This window comes from Schistocerca cancellata, chromosome 4, assembly GCF_023864275.1.
Source record: "Schistocerca cancellata isolate TAMUIC-IGC-003103 chromosome 4, iqSchCanc2.1, whole genome shotgun sequence".
Taxonomy (NCBI): Eukaryota; Metazoa; Arthropoda; class Insecta; order Orthoptera; family Acrididae; genus Schistocerca; species Schistocerca cancellata.
The window spans coordinates 550,559,318-550,577,234 of record NC_064629.1 but is presented as its reverse complement, the minus strand read 5'-3'; the positions used below and the strand labels follow the sequence as shown (position 1 = coordinate 550,577,234).

At 38.5% G+C, this 17,917-nt stretch overlaps 1 protein-coding gene across 1 annotated transcript in view; it reads right to left on the bottom strand.

Moving 5' to 3' along the window:
- LOC126184559 (DCN1-like protein 4) overlaps nucleotides 1-14,718 on the bottom strand; it is a 134,403-nt gene extending 119,685 nt beyond the window's left edge. The window contains exon 1 of the mRNA XM_049926986.1: nucleotides 14,615-14,718. The gene's annotated coding sequence lies outside the window, so the exon portion shown is untranslated. The remainder of the gene's footprint in view (nucleotides 1-14,614) is intronic.
- Between the last annotated feature and the right edge of the window lie 3,199 nt (nucleotides 14,719-17,917).

The window sequence follows — 17,917 nt, the reverse complement described above, 5'->3', positions numbered from 1 at the left end:
GGGAGAGAAACACTAGAGGGTTAGGCATGTGGTACAGAAATAGGAAGTAGCACCTCAAGAGCTCAGGGTGCCATGTATACCAACCATGCACTCTCAAAAGAACTATGAGCTCCTGGGAAAGGGGAAGGAGTGGGGATGGGAGAGGCTGTAACCCAGTTTGTTTAGTAATTTTCTTTGATGTGTTGATATGAATCTTAGAAGTTTATATATTGTTTGGATGGATGTTTTTGTCAGCAAAAGCTAGACAGTCTACTTTGAACCCTTTAAAATTGGTTCCTATTCTCAGCAGGATGTACCCTTTTTCATTAGTTTTGTTTACTGGGGTAGATGCCTCTTTAACACAGCTTGAAAATGGCATAGACATAACACAATTTTGTCACAGTCCTATTTTGATCACAAAGGAATGTGACAAACATTAAGATTGTCACCATGGATTTAGTGTGTGTTAAGGTGGCTCTAATTATGGCCAGCAGCTTCACGCACACCCCAAATTCACTACAGATATTCAACAATCCCTCAAGCTCTATAGACGTGTATGTTTTTTCAAGTCTACAAAAGAAACCTCAGCAGCAGTGTTTAGACCTACATACAGCATCATGTTTGTTTTGAGGCAATGGACTTGTTCAGCTGAAGAGTGGCTTTCGAAGGAGTTCACTTAGCATTCACCTCTTTGTGCTTAACTTGGGCTTGTAAGTGTTCCAGGATATTTAAAATGAAAAGTGAACAAGGGCTGAGCAAGTGATCAGCACATGTGCCTACAAATGAAGACAACAGGTTTGATTATACAGTCAGATTATTTCTGTGCATCTCTCACAAAATGTGCTATCAATTTTTTAAGTATGTGAAACTGAAGTGTAATGCAATTATTGCTGATATATTTCTTTTTCTATGACTTTTTTGTGAATCATGTAATTGGAGTTTAAGTCTTAACAGATGAAGATACAGTATGTCTAAACACTGAGATGACATTCACTGAGCTGATACCATAAAAATTTGTAGTGTACACAATAAGCTGTCTGCCTCAACATTTTCCATTATGTTAAAGTACACATTGTACACAAAGAAATCAACTGCCAAGAAAAATCTTCATAAGCAATTAGCAGGTCATCTTTCCATTGCATATTGCCAGCAAATGCAATGGAACTTCAAAAAGTAAGTTACTCATTATTATGCCAGGCCAAATAACTTACTGGATGCTGCACTAAACTTCAGTTATATATCTAACACACTTTTTGAAGTCTCTGATCTGAATGTCCAACAAATTGTTCAATTTCTCAACACTTCTTGGTCATGAAGCCATTTGAGAACTGCTGTGAGAATGCCATTTAAAAATCTCATTCCCAGGTGTTCTTTCAGCTTGCTGTAAAGATGGAAATAGCATGGTACAAAGTCTGGACTTCCCAGTTACAATCTCACATGTATGTGAGGCTACGGTCAAACTTTTAGTACCATTTCACTAGCTGGACATGACACTGGGTGGTCCATATACCATCTGAATTTCACCGAGTCTGTGCAGACAATTTTGATGTTTTGCCCATAAGAATCTTAATGCCCCATGTACTTCTACTTCGTAGAAATTTCTACCATTTCAGCCACACACTGATGCACCTGTTGTTCATACTGCAACATAACTATGCCCGCAGGAAATTCTGAATACATACTCATTTGACAATGTGCCACTCATGTTGTGCAACAGTCTTAGCATGGGACAGCATGTGTAACTAACTTCCTGAAGTCCCTACATATGTGTGTGCAGGAAAACAATTCATTTATTGTATTTGAGACAGACGATTTCTGCGTTTTCCCTGGATTAAAGATGAACGAAATTCTACATCCTGTAAAGGCTTCCCACAATAGGGACAAAACAAATCAGTGTTCAACAAAAGATAAACAGATAGCAGCAACAATTGCTGAACACTTTCTAAGAGAGCATGTTGATACTACTATTACTTTTTCTTCTACTACTCTTGACAATTTTTATTAGTTTTCTGATCTTGTATTGCAAATAATATATACCACACAATAATTACTCAAACACTCAATTTCTTATTAAGGCAGGCAGGTGCAAGACTTAATTCTTTGCAAAGTATTTTCTTGATTTCTGAAAACAATAGTATACTTATCTCACCCAGAAATATTTTATTTAAAGAAACAGTCATGATTTAGATGCAAAATATGGGAAGATGGAATTTTTGATAAGCAAAGAGCTGTTTGCTTCTAATTTGGTATGGCTCGTTTGAAAGTACTCTTTCTCCTTTTTCAACAAATATATTACTTTTTACTCAAACTTCATACTTCAAAAGTTATTTTTTCCTATTTCAAATTTAAGTGTTCTAGAATTTTCTACTCTTAAAATAGTTATTTCAAAAATTCAGTACCAAAGTTTTATAGTCCTGAGTACTGTGTTTCCAAAAATGCAAATTTCCATGAAAATAACTTTTTGGTTTGTTAATTATTCTAATTAGAAAATTTCAATTTCTTGAGAATTTCTAGCAAATTCTGAGAATCTTTTAGTAGCTCTGTATTTCAACAAATTATAATTTTTCATACTACACAATCTATAATCGTGTGCAAAGCCTTGGTCAATCAGTAGTGAGTACCCACAATGTAAAGTTTACAACTTGGTTGATTGGTTGATTTGGGGAAGTGGACCAAGCAGCAAGGTCATTAGTCCCATCACATTTGGGAAGCATGGGGAAGGAAATTGGCCGTGCCCTTTCAAAGGAACCATCCCAGCATTTGCCTGAAGCAATTTAGGGAAATCATGGAAAACCTAAAACAGGATGGCTGGGCGCAGGTTTGAACAATCCTCCTCCCGTATGCAAGTACAGTGAACTAACCACTACGCCACCCTACTTGGTAATGTGAAGTTACCAAGCCCCGGTTTACCAGTGAAATTTTAATCATCGTCTAGTTTTTTGTCTATGCTTCATCATGCGATTTTCAGTCAGTTTGTATTTCGCTACAATAATATATATAATGTGCAGTTACTATGTATGAATCAGTACGAACCTAACTATGAACTTGTGCACACTGTGGTTACTATTTGAGAGTCATGTAAAGATATGTTAGTCTGCCTCCAGTGAACTTTGTGAAGGTTTGTTACCTGATGTAGCCTACTGTTATGGTTCAAATATTGAGACTCCTGCATGTTACAATGTTGGTCATAAAATAAGAAGCATTATTCAGTGAGTGTGCAGTGTCGTGTAGTTTATTTTTAAATGTTTGTCAAGACCATTAGTAGCAGGACAAGGATGGAGGAACACATGTTGCGAGACATCCGAGGCATAGTCGCAGGTCAGTAAACGTTTGGTTCCTTTACCATCTCCATAGTCACAGAAAATTCTGTCGCGTACACCTCACAATTCCACAGTTAAGGGAAACCAACAAAAAAACCTAGATGGCTAGACAGAATTACGAAGACAGTGGTTCCAGAAAGTGAGAAGAGTGGTTTCCAGACCACTATTACCCAATTCAATGCTGATTTTTCACTTTTTCTTTCCAACAAATTCTACTTCATTATCAACTTGTGGCTTATCAGGTGAAAGTTTGACATTAAAAGGGAGTTTTAGATACAAATCAAGCTTCACATAAAATTCTGTGCCCTTTTATAACTAAATGGATAAGCCATTTCACGGGTTTGAGAATACAACGCTCACAACTGAAGTGGACCACACTTTGTAAAGTCTGCAGTGCTCATATCAACCTTAAGGTTATTCTCAATATTTTTCAGGTACTTTTCATTGTGTTGGAAGAATGGAAGATTAAAGAACAAAATAAAGCAATTGTCAAGAAAAATGTCTTGTTTTAACATAACAGTGCTCTATGAAACATTTGCATACCGAATGTGGAATGTCACAACTTATTTTCAATCAAAAAACAGTCTTATACAATCAGTTATTGTGACTCAAAGGATAAAAGATACATTCTACAATCAACTTTGACATAATTCCAAATTTGGCTTTGTACAACTGATATTTATCTCTTGACCTAACAAGGCTACCTTGCAATGCACATTATTTCCATATAACTGATGGTTAAGTTACTAGATTCATACTCGCTATACCATGTGTAAGTGGAAGGAATTAATATTATCTTAATTCATCCCAGACAATACACTCCTAATCCAAGCAGTACATCTAAGTGAATCACTATGTCTTTCCAATAATTACTTCCATGTTTTGAGCATTTATAACAGCTACACACTGACACACCAGTGATAGAACTGTGCAACTCCACTTTGAATTTTTTTCTATGTCATTATCTCAACTTGGTAAGTCGGAGGCTGTGCAACAAAACCCAAAAATTGTCTGCTCAAGAATTTTTGAAGTATTTGTTCATGAATGAATTACATTTCCAAATAATTCTTTAATTACTAGTGTTGGCAGCTGCCTTCTACTCAAATACGAGGGTTGGAACTTAAATAGTGGCAACTATTTATTCACAACTGACACACAAGAGTTACACGTTTGCACCTGTTACTGTCCTTCAAAGTAGTCACCAGCATTGTGTAGAACCAGTTGCCAGCGAAGTGGAAGGCATAGTATATCATTATCAGAGCCTGTTCTGTTGATGGTGCAAATGGAGTGGTCTGGTGCCTGTCTATTCTCTGGAATATTTCTTTAGAGAATGCCACGAAGTGGTTCCTTCAGAATCAAATCAAAGTCACAAGGACTTAATTCCAGGGAGTATGGTGGGTGGTACAGTACTTCCCAGTCCCAGTCCCATCGACCAAACAGAGCTGCCACAGCTTGCACTGTATGTGCCCGCGCATTGTCGTGCAAAATGATGGGTGGGTTGTGCAGAAAGTGTTTTCACTTCTTTCGCAAAGCTGGTTGCAGGTGATGCTCCAAAAACAAACCGTAATAAGACTTAAGTCCATTCACACCATCAACAGAACAGGCTCTGCTAACAGTATACTACGCCTTCCACATCACTTGCACCGGGTTATACGCAACGCTGGGAGCTCCAACGTCAGGCGCGTAATGGGGCCCCTTAGGGACATGGCAGCAAGGGAGGGGAAGAAAACCAAAGTGCACTCCGTGTGCATACCGGGGGGAGTCATTCCAGATGTGGAAAGGGTCCTTCCAGATGCCATGAAGGGTACAGGGTGCACCCATCTGCAGGTGGTCGCTCATGTCGGCACCAATGATGTGTGTCGCTATGGATCGGAGGAAATCCTCTCTGGCTTCCGGCGGCTATCTGATTTGGTGAAGACTGCCAGTCTCGCTAGCAGGATGAAAGCAGAGCTCACCATCTGCAGCATCGTCGACAGGACTGACTGCGGACCTTCGGTACAGAGCTGAGTGGAGGGTCTGAATCAGAGGCTGAGACGGTTCTGCGACCGTGTGGGCTGCAGATTCCTCGACTTGCGCCATAGGGTGGTGGGGTTTCGGGTTCCGCTGGATAGGTCAGGAGTCCACTACACGCAACAAGCGGCTACACGGGTAGCAGGGGTTGTGTGGCGTGGGCTGGGCGGTTTTTTAGGTTAGATGGCCTCGGGCAAGTGCAGAAAGGGCAACAGCCTCAACGGGTGCGGGGCAAAGTCAGGACATGCGGGGACCAAGCAGCAATAGGTATTGTAATTGTAAACTGTCGAAGCTGCGTTGGTAAAGTACCGGAACTTCAAGCGCTGATAGAAAGCACCGAAGCTGAAATCGTTATAGGTACAGAAAGCTGGCTGAAGCCAGAGATAAATTCTGCCGAAATTTTTACAAAGGTCAAGACGGTGTTTAGAAAGGATAGATTGCATGCAACCGGTGATGGAGTGTTCGTCGCTGTTAGTAGAAGTTTATCCTGTAGTGAAGTAGAAGTGGATAGTTCCTGTGAATTATTATGGGTGGAGGTTACACTCAACAACCGAGCTAGGTTAATAATTGGCTCCTTTTACCGACCCCCCCGACTCAGCAGCATTAGTGGCAGAACAACTGAGAGAAAATTTGGAATACATTTCACATAAATTTTCTCAGCATGTTATGGTCTTAGGTGGAGATTTCAATTTACCAAATATAGACTGGGACACTCAGATGTTTAGGACGGGTGGTAGGGACAGAGCATCGAGTGACATTATACTGAGTGCACTATCCGAAAATTACCTCGAGCAATTAAACAGAGAACCGACTCGTGGAGATAACATCTTGGACCTACTGGTAACAAACAGACCCGAACTTTTCGACTCTGTAAGTGCAGAACAGGGAATCAGTGATCATAAGGCCGTTGCAGCGTCTCTGAATATGGAAGTTAATAGAATATAAAAAAAGGGAGGAAGGTTTATCTGTTCAGCAAGAGTAATAAAAGGCAGATTTCAGACTACCTAACAGATCAAAACGAAAATTTCTGTTCTGACACAGACAATGTTGAGTGTTTATGGAAAAAGTTCAAGGCAATCGTAAAATGCGTTTTAGACAGGTGCGTGCCGAGTAAAACTGTGAGGGACGGGAAAAACCCACCGTGGTACAACAACAAAGTTAGGAAACTACTGCGAAAGCAAAGAGAGCTTCACTGCAAGTTTAAACGCAGCCAAAACCTCTCAGACAAACAGAAGCTAAACGATGTCAAAGTTAGCGTAAGGAGGGCTATGCGTGAAGCGTTCAGTGAATTCAAAAGTAAAATACTAGGTACCGACTTGACAGAAAATCCTAGGAAGTTTTGGTCTTACGTTAAATCAGTAAGTGGCTCGAAACAGCATGTCCAGACACTCCGGGATGATGATGGCATTGAAACAGAGGATGACAAGCGTAAAGCTGAAATACTAAACACCTTTTTCCAAAGCTGTTTCACAGAGGAAGACCGCACTGCAGTTCCTTCTCTAAATCCTCGCACCAACGAAAAAATGGCTGACATCGAAATAAGTCTCCAAGGAATAGAAAAGCAACTGGAATCACTCAACAGAGGAAAGTCCACTGGACCTGACGGGATACCAATTCGATTCTACACAGAGTACGCGAAAGAACTTGCCCCCCTTCTAACAGCCGTGTACCGCAAGTCTCTAGAGGAACGGAAGGTTCCAAATGATTGGAAAAGAGCACAGGTAGTCCCAGTCTTCAAGAAGGGTCATCGAGCAGATGCGCAAAACTATAGACCTATCTCTCTGACGTCGATCTGTTGTAGAATTTTAGAACATGTCTTTTGCTCGAGTATCATGTCGTTTTTGGAAACTCAGAATCTACTACATAGGAATCAACATGGATTCCGGAAACAGCGATCGTGTGAAACCCAACTCGCTTTATTTGTTCATGAGACCCAGAAAATATTAGATACAGGCTCCCAGGTAGATGCTATTTTTCTTGACTTCCGGAAGGCGTTCGATACAGTTCCGCACTGTCGCCTGATAAAGTAAGAGCCTACGGAATATCAGACCAGCTGTGTGGCTGGATTGAAGAGTTTTTAGCAAACAGAATACAGCATGTTGTTATCAACGGAGAGACGTCTACAGACATTAAAGTAACCTCTGGCGTGCCACAGGGGAGTGTTATGGGACCATTGCTTTTCACAATATATATAAATGACCTAGTAGATAGTGTCGGAAGTTCCATGCGGCTTTTCGCGGATGATGCTGTAGTATACAGAGAAGTTGCAGCATTAGAAAATTGTAGCGAAATGCAGGAAGATCTGCAGCGGATAGGCACTTGGTGCAGGGAGTGGCAACTGACCCTTAACATAGACAAATGTAATGTATTGCGAATACATAGAAAGAAGGATCCTTTATTGTATGATTATATGATAGCGGAACAAACACTGGTAGCAGTTACTTCTGTAAAATATCTGGGAGTATGCGTGCGGAACTATTTGAAGTGGAATGATCATATAAAATTAATTGTTGGTAAGGCGGGTACCAGGTTGAGATTCATTGGGAGAGTCCTTAGAAAATGTAGTCCATCAACAAAGGAGGTGGCTTACAAAACACTTGTTCAACCTATACTTGAGTATTGCTCATCAGTGTGGGATCCGTACCAGATCGGGTTGACGGAGGAGATAGAGAAGATCCAAAGAAGAGCGGGGCGTTTCGTCACAGGGTTATTTGGTAACCGTGATAGCATTACGGAGATGTTTAACAAACTCAAGTGGCAGACTCTGCAAGAGAGGCGCTCTGCATCGCGGTGTAGCTTGCTCGCCAGGTTTCGAGAGGGTGCGTTTCTGGATGAGGTATCGAATATATTGCTTCCCCCTACTTATACCTCCCGAGGAGATCACGAATGTAAAATTAGAGAGATTAGAGTGCGCACAGAGGCTTTCAGACAGTCGTTCTTCCCGCGAACAATACGCGACTGGAACAGGAAAGGGAGATAATGACAGTAGCACGTAAAGTGCCCTCCGCCACACACCGTTGGGTGGTTTGCGGAGTATAAATGTAGATGTACTTTGAAGGACAGTAACAGGTACAAACATTTAACTCTTGTTTCAGTTGTGAATAAATAGTTGCCACTATTTAAGTTCAAACCTTTGTAGTTTTATGTGCTTGGTTGATTTTTAACTGCTCTCTTTAGAGAGACTTTGATACTTTGTGTCAACTGAAGTGTTTGTTATCACTTTGCAAATTTGATTAACTTAGGTGTTTCATACAACTTTGTCAATTCATAACCAAACTGTCATCTTTCAGCCTCAACTTGACCTCAGCCTATGCCACAGATCAATAAGTCCTCACATATTTGAAGCTGGGTAACTGACATCTCGTCATGGACTCCAGATGGTGCACTAGATCAAGGGTTCTCAAACATTTTCCACTGCACCCCCCCCCCCCTCTGAAACAAATTATTTACCACCTCCTCCCACCACCCTCTCCACTGTATTCTCTCTTTTTTTTCCAGCACTTCTCATACTTGACACAAAAATAGCCCATGATCTCCATATCTTTCTGTCTAATTATTGCACCTATTAGTTACAACAATAATAATAATTACAGTGTGTTCTCTGATCACATCAGGGCCAAATATATCTCTTTAAAAAATTATCACACATATCCATTATTTGAGGTGTAAGGAAACAATTACAACTAGTTCGTAAATAATCACAGCTGCGTGTTCAGTTATTGTAACTGAGCAAATATGCCTATTTCACTACATAGTTTTTTTTTTTTTTTTACAAAGTAATTCACAAATTATTTCCATCTATATTGCTTTAATGTTTTAATGTGTGAAACATTATGATGTCCAAATGATACAAAAATAGACAACGTTTAAATGCCAATTTAAAAACCTAACCATACAAATAGAAAATAAATGAGACTAAAAATGCACATGGTTTAAAATTTGAAAATTTTCTGACATTTGCACATTTTGTATGTGAATGTGCTTGAATTTGAGAAGAGAGAAAAGCCAGCCTCAGTTGGACCTTTAAAACAATGTCTCACAGATCCCTTCCAGCTGCAGTCAAGACCAATGTTTAGTCTTTATTAATGGCCTTGAGCAAAATGTTCACTTATTGTCATTAGTAGTTCTTAAATGTTTAGCATGTAGCTAACACTGGGTGATCAGTGGCAAGATTTGTGTGACAAAATACTGCTCATGATTTCTCAGCATTCCTGCCAACAGGCTCTAATGGACAATTTTGGTGAAATAAGGTGGCAAATTAACAAAGGAGGAGTTTGCCAACTTTGTTCAGGAAATGAGAATCTGTATGCTAGCAATTTGTTCACCAGCAGTCTTTTTCTTACATAACATGACACACAAATCTTTCAATAAAAGCTAGTACCCACTGCGACTTCCCAGGTAGTGCTTGCTCCACCACTCTGAGGACAGCTGCACTAGAGAAGAACTGCATCCATTCACTAACACTGAACATAAATTGGTCATCCATTGAAGCAGAATCAAGTGCAAGTGAATACTCCCCAAAACATACTCTATACACTCCACAGACTTATCAGAGATGGACTGTGGGAGAAGTTTAAGTTTATGGTCCTATCGAGATCAAGGGCATTAGAGCCTGAGCACAATGTAGAGGTATATTTTTCATAACCTTGCTTAAGGAAGTATCTTATCCTTTACCACATATAATTCACTTAATTCACTACATTTAACTAAGGATGATCATATGAACACAATTCTGCCTCTCCTGCATACAAGTCCCATGTCTTCATGATTCTGTCAACACATAATAGTAAAATTAATGGGGAAACAATTGTTTTCTCATCATCATCATCATCATCGAGAAAAACCAAACAGCAATGGCACTTTTCATTGTTAGAACTTCAAATTTATTTTTGCAAAATATAAATAAGGCATGAACATATATGAACTTATTTTTTGTTTGTTTAAATTGTATTTAGTATAGATTTGAACTGTGGAATGTATAGTTATAGCCCATAGCCTGGAGTAAAAGCAGGTACTCTGTGGGGCACAACTGGGCAATGTTACTTTTTCCACCATAGACATGGGACACACTGATACTAATGCAAGTCATTTACATTCCACACTGTACAATCCGAATGGGGCTACATCTTACAGTTTAAACACTTTACCCGACAATCTGGTTTTCTTGCTGATAGGTATGTTTCTTTGCATAAACAATAAGGCATTTCATTCCTACCTTCAGAAGAGTGTGTTTGCTTCATGAGTATTTTGACATTATTTTGATAGTCTAGATCAGGCGTCCTTCCTGACTTTTCTTTTAACAGGTTGTGAAGATGCTTTGTTGCATCGAGTTAAGTTTTGTACAGAGACACTGATCACAGCACATTTTTCTCTTCGCTTGGTAGATGACAGTTTCTAGTCATGAGAAACTTCCTCCATACTGTCAGGTGATACAGTGAATGCAGACTGTCTCTGCACATTAGCTGACAGACCAGGTTGTGGAGAAGAAGCAGTAACTCAACTCATTTGTGTTATAGGAATCTGGCATTATTCTTTCTGTCTTAGCTGATGGTACAAATTCATCTTCATGAGACTTGAAAATACCCGTCTTTTTGAACCTCAATATGCCACATTGCATTGCTGTTGCTCTAGCATATGGAAGTCCAAAAAACTGAGTTATTTGGTAAGAGGGTGGTGTAGTGGAAAGCAAACAATCATGACATTTTGTTTCCCAGCCAGCTTCATGACCTCTAAGCGTTTTAAATAAGTTGGATGGCCATGGCAAGCAGCAGAAAAATCAGTTCTGCTCTTTCAAGATATGGTGCGAGATATGAAGTGATATAAAACCAATGGATGAAGATTTCAGCCTCTAGGATGACACACTGCTACTGTTCTTGACAGTGCTCTGTCTAAAAGTTCCCCTTTTCACCCTAAATACTAGAAGTGAAGGAATGTAATGGCCTGCTGCAGAAAAACAAATTCCTACTGTTATCAACTGATGTCAAGATTGCTTGGGAATTTGTACCTCTCTAAGCATTTGGATAAAATTTCAAAAACTTGTACACAGCTGGTTGGAACATTACATGTTAACACGCAATTAGCATACTGTTAAAAAGTATAAAGTTCTTATGCCACACGCAAGTTATATGTAACGAAGTCATAAGGGTAAAGTTGAGTAGTTCTAGTTTTACCCTAAATGTATTCTCTGTGTGAAATACCATCTGCATAAGAAACAAGGAGAACAATTGTTTAATATAGCCTATATTCATATAAAGCCCATTACAAATATTATTCATTGTACTTACTAGTTTCAATTTTTGTTACGACAATAAAATCCTTACTAAACACAACAAATCACAAAATAAGATACAATAGCAAAAAATCCAACCATCACCAAAAATGCATTTGCTACTACCAAGTCTCATGGTGGTATTGAAGTTGCTGGCTCCTTTCAAGGTCTGATGGCCAAGAAACAATATTCCCGAACTGCAAAGGGAAATATGAGGGTTCCCAGTTACAACCCCACACCCAAATATACCTCAATTCCCCTACACACACAAACAGAACACTGACAATTTCTTTTTGCCCTATATTACTTTTGGTAATTTAGGCTGTGGTAACACACTGATCTGTTGTTAAGGTATGGGCTAAGTTTGAAACTGGAATGTACCCCACAAGCACAGGTTTAAACAAAAACAGTCAAAGTCCAAATGAGTCATATACCACCATGATGTACCCTATCACGACACCCCTAGTCTTAAAGTCAACAATGTAAAGACAAATTAGTGCAAAAGAAATGACAATTGTCATATTCAAGATGGACACTTGGCCATCATGTGCTGTTACAAAACTGGGACTGAGGCCAAGAAAGAGAAAGCAGATAGCATCAATAATATTTCACTATCACACTGCCATCAAGCCATCTATTAGGTTATGAAGTTGAAGTTCAATAATATAGTAAAATTAGATGATAAACAGTCTGAATACCATTACACATCATCCTTATGTACTGAAAGCAGCCTTATAATGATGCCACAACAAATTTATTTATAAAGCCCCCCCCCCCCCACCCTACAGAAATCTCCACACTATTTTACAGACTTCAGCTATAAGCAGCCATGTTGCTCTTCACATTTTTTGATGTCATCTACCTACCTCCATGAGTTCGTTATCTTAGGAATTTCTTATTTCTTAAAATCCAATGAACATTCTAGGTGCATAATATACACACAAAAGAAATGTCAATGTTCTGTCTGCACATGTATGATGTACATGCCAAATTAGTACGTCATATGACAAAGCTGACAAGTATTGATAGATTCAGTTGACCCAGTACATCTAGCAACCTTTCATGTAGTTACATATTGTTGTGCATCTCCCTTTTATTTTAATTACCGTAATACTTACACCTTCCTATGTAATAGGTGTCACTTTACATACTCCAAGACAGTTGAATGACAATGTGGTAGGGTCCTGTTTTCTTGCAAAGATTCAGATCCTCCTCTTTCAGGGTGAAACAAATCCAACCTCAGTTGCAATGTGTCTAAATGCACGTAGTCAATGATTGTTCTTGAGACTATACAACAGGGTAGTTGTTTACAGAAGGGAATACACATTTAAATTGTCTTATTCAGTTGTAATGACAGCAGGAGTTCCTCCAATCCAAATCTCAGCATGCTGTATGTATAAACTTTTCCATTTGTCAATGCATGAACTGCAATGATATAGTTGGCCAAGCTGTCATTGTACGAAGTGACTGCTATGATTTGCTAATGACACTAATAAGCTCTCCAACAACAATGCACACATTTATCGCTAGCAGTGCAAATAATCAAATTCCAATGTTGAAAACTACTACTAGGACTGCTGAGTTTCGGTGTTTCAGAAACTTATTGCTTAACTCCATCCAATCTCATATTTCCCACTATCCCAAGTTTGTTTGTGTGCTGCCAAGAATTTGGATATGACCATGAATCTGACACTAGCCATTAGACTGAACTGTACAATTTTACTGCATTCTGTCAATTGAGGATGACAAACTTTCAACTAGTATATATTTATTAACCTGACACACATTGTTGACACGTCAAAAGCTGCAGACAGATTAGAGGTGCTTCAATTTTTTTCACAAGCAAGCATACCAAAGAGGCTGACAAACACCAACTTCAACAACAGCATTGTCATACATTCTATTTTTGCAAAGGTTTGCTGTTATTTACTATGTACTGAAATTTAGTGACAACATTTGTGAGTTAATTTTCTCATGCAAACAAATGACACTTCCCCCTTGGATACTCCACAAGTCAGAGGTTTCTGGCTCAGTAGCCTGACCTACTAGTGTTGATATATTTTGTGGGTGCAATTTCATTTTAACAACTGACATATCAAACAGTACATCATTCCCACAAAGAAATCACACTTTCTAAATACATTCTGCTGTATTATATGTTTCAGCCTGTTTACACTTTGTCCTCTACAACATATATCAAGTAACAGTGCACATGTCTCTCTCTACACATTATAAATATGAAAAACCAACACCTTGAACTGTGCGCTGATATTACAACATAGAAGAACTGCCCCGTAGGATTAAAGTTTTTGTACCCTGCAAGTTCCTAAACGTACATAATTTCCATGAATGATACAAATAATACCTAGAACAGTTTATTGACAACACTGTACTTCAATCTTTCTGACAACTTGGAATCCGTGTGTCAAGGGACTGCTTCACAGCCATTTAAATATTAGTTACGATACTGTTTTTCCAACCCAACGGTCCAACCAAATATATGCTAAATAAAATCTTCAATTTCTTCCACTTGACAGAAACTAAGTTCACCGTCCCGATCTGACATTCACATCGACTGTTGGCAAAATCGCATGGCAGCAAATAAATAAAAAACAATGGCTTAACTGAGCAAAAACTCATTGGTGATGCATTTTCATCACGAATTCTTAAATAACGCTAGGAACAGCAGACGACCAACACATAACCTGTCACAATAGTAATGTTTACATGCTTACGAAGATTTTAAACACGGAGGGCTTTTTAGTATCTGTATGCTCAAAATATTATTGCCTATCACGATGAAATCGTCGAAGACAAGTCTCTAAAGCAGATGATAGCGAGTTGAAGCCAAGAAAATAGTGCAATTATAGGTTAGAAACTTTCCGACCACGAATATGTGAGATCTGACACTCCAGTTACAAAGACAATACATTAAACACCCATTTGGGATACATATCTTCTTGAAATTTGCCCTCTGTTTTACTGCTTAAACTACATTAAATACAAATAAAGCACGTTAACAATTATTCATACGTACTTAACCACACCTTCACTCCGGCTTCCTCTCACAAAACTAAACTGTGACACAAGGAAAGATCATGTTACAATACACACAACCCAGTGATTCCGGAGAAAGGGGAGACTATCTGTATCTACAAACGCTTTGACGTAGTCGGCAAAGACTTCAACTTTTGTAGTCAACAGAACTTTGCCACTGTTTTGAGCTTAACAATTACGACTCCACAATCAATTAAAACTGAGCCAGTGGCAGAAAAACTCTGTTACAAAATAACTCACTATTATTTACTTCTTCTAATATAATCGAAAGACTTACCGTAAAGAGGGGTTACTTTTCTCCTCGTTTGGACGCTGTAGTAATGTAGTGCAAAGTAGTTTTGTAAAATGACTTCTGAAAATGAGGTCAGTCTATTCTAAAACATACAAGACATCAAATATTTATTTTTGAAATTCTGTAATGTTTAAAAAATTGGAGGAAAGTAGCCCCTGGAGTGGGTTACTTTACTGCACTTAATGTAAACATTATTTTAAGGAAGGATAATAGCTCGGGGCAATACCACCTTCTATAAAATGTATTGTGTTACCTTATTGGACATTAGTAAACCAACATTTATATACTTTCTACTATTAAAGGGACAAAATAAAAAAATTGAATACGGCAACTTTTTTTATTCAAGACGTTAAAAGAGTAACGAACATTAACAAAATTTAGTGTGTTTCGTTATCAAAGAAAAGCTCCATGTTTCTTTAAATATACTGGTATGCCAAAATGTCTGTGACTGTACTAGGAAAATAGTTCACAAAAATTCATCACCATCGATCAACTCTGACATTGAGATAATGTGCCCTTCACTTAACCATTTTAAGGGTTTTATAACATCAACTATATCATTACATTTGTCAAAAAGTACATCTTTATTTACAGGGCATTTCCAGTTATATAGAGAGGGCATCGCGGTATTTATGGTTGCACGATCTTCGAAAAACTTATAATAATACCAACGTAATACTTAATATAATATAATGTAATGTAATATATGACTTAGTAGAAACTGTCAACTGTTGGACAACACCAAAACTGTTCCGGAATGTTTATTAATTATTAGAATAGATGCTAGGCAGGACTGAATCTTTTTTCGGGCTTGAAGAAAAGTTACCCCTCTAGGGGCAAAGTAGCCTCACTTTACAGTATCCACGACTGGGTTTCCACATGCAACAGAAGTGATACCACTTCGCCGCTTCTTGAATGGGTTCACCGATGTTGCATGTGGGAATTTCTGTGGCGCCACACGGACACATCACTTTTAGCAACGCAACAAAAGTTAAAAACGCTTGTAAGGTATGTCCCGACGATGCATCTTTCCTTGCATGCAATCACATATTCGCAAGAATAAAATGCACAGATATTTGTCGAATGATGGGTGGGGAGTCATATGTCCACACATTGCCTCATTGTGCAAACAGTCTGTTATGGATCCTCTTCTTTGCTTAGAAGCTTGTCCTGTTTTTATTGTGATGAAAATACGACAGTAAAAGAAAAGGTAAAAGCGACTGTACGTAAAGAAGTATGTAAATGACAGAGGTACAAGAAATACAAAGTATCGACAACGTTTTGTTGGAAAATTTCGGAAGGAGATCATAGCGAGATTTTAGATTATCTGCTTAGGAAACTGCACCGTTAAGGCTGGCAATAACATTTATCTAGCTAGTAACCGGCGACTTATAAACCAGTCTGAAGAATTTATTTCACACTTCAAAACGAAGCCTTTCAGTAATTATTGCTGAAATGGAAAATACTTAACGGAGGCCCTCAGTCATTATGAGAAGGTTAATTAACTTTCAGTATTTCATTTCATAAAAAAGTTGTTTCTACAGTTACAAAAGATTTTATGTACATTAACGTCATCAGCCTTGACAAATCTGATACTTTTATACATGCCAGAAGCCACTAGAACAGCAGTTGTGCTTTCCAGTTTTGTGTTACGATTAGATTAGATTAGGTTTTTTTTCCATAGATCCGAGCTGAGGAGATCCTCGTGGATGTGGAACATGTCAAATTTTTTAAAGCTGAAATAACAATACTAATAGTATGAGTATATACAATACATCATTTGTTTCTATTAAAAAATTGGTCAATGGAGTAGAAGGAATTGGCCACCAGTAAGTCTTTCAGGCTCTTTTTAAACTGATCTTTATTTGTAACTAAATTTTTTATGTTTGCTGGCAAATTGTTGAAGATGAGTGTTCCTGAGTAGTGGACACCTTTTTGTACTAAAATAAGTGCTTTTAAGTCCTTATGCAGATCATTTTTGTTCCTGGTGTTGTATGTATGAACTGAGCTGTTTGTTGGAAAAAGAGATATATTGTTTAGGACAAATTTCATTGAGGAGTAAATATACTGAGAGGCTGTAGTTAGTATACCCAGTTCTTTGAAGAGGTTTCTACAGGATGTCCATGAATTTACTCCGCAAATAATACATATTACACGCTTTTGGACTCTGAAAACTTTTGTTTGACTTGAAGAGTTAACCCAATGTCCTACATTTCTATTTCTAGTAGTTTGCCAAGGAGCTACATATTTCCATCATTACTGCACAAGCTACACTCAATGTTCCCTCAACTAAGTAAAGGCGCGAAACGTGCAGAAGCAGCCCACTGGACAATTTACATGGGAGGGAATAATGGTCAAGCGCAAACACATGTTCATATCGAATCTTCTTAAATTTCCACGCCATCACGAAAGGTATCCAAGACATAGTAAATGTTAGTTCATTATTCGAACGTCTAGAGGACGACACGGTTAAGTCAGCCACATTCCTGCGTCTCAACAGACCTCTCCATTCAGACAGCTCCTACCGTTAGCCAGAAACATGAATCATTCCCGCCACAGGCCACCGGCGCTGCATGAGAAGCACCCCTACACATAATTATCCTAGGAAATCGGTCACATATATATATATATATATATATATATATATATATATATATATATATATATTTGATCGCTATACTTACAATTAAATGTTACAATGGCGGTCTCCATTGAACGACATTCGACAATGAGCGAAGTATCGGAAATACGCCCTGCTGATGACTGTGGCTCTGGAAATAGAAATATCTGTACCATTCTTATGACTTGACATACTCTTCCCTTTGCTATCATAGTATTCCACATTAATCCATACCTTCCTTACGACTGGACATAGTCATTTCCTTTGCACATGTATCAACACAAACACAAACTTTATAAGCCTTATGCTCAAGGCGAACCTATCATGCATCCCCTACTACTAAGTATAATACTTCGCCAAAAAATGATTGC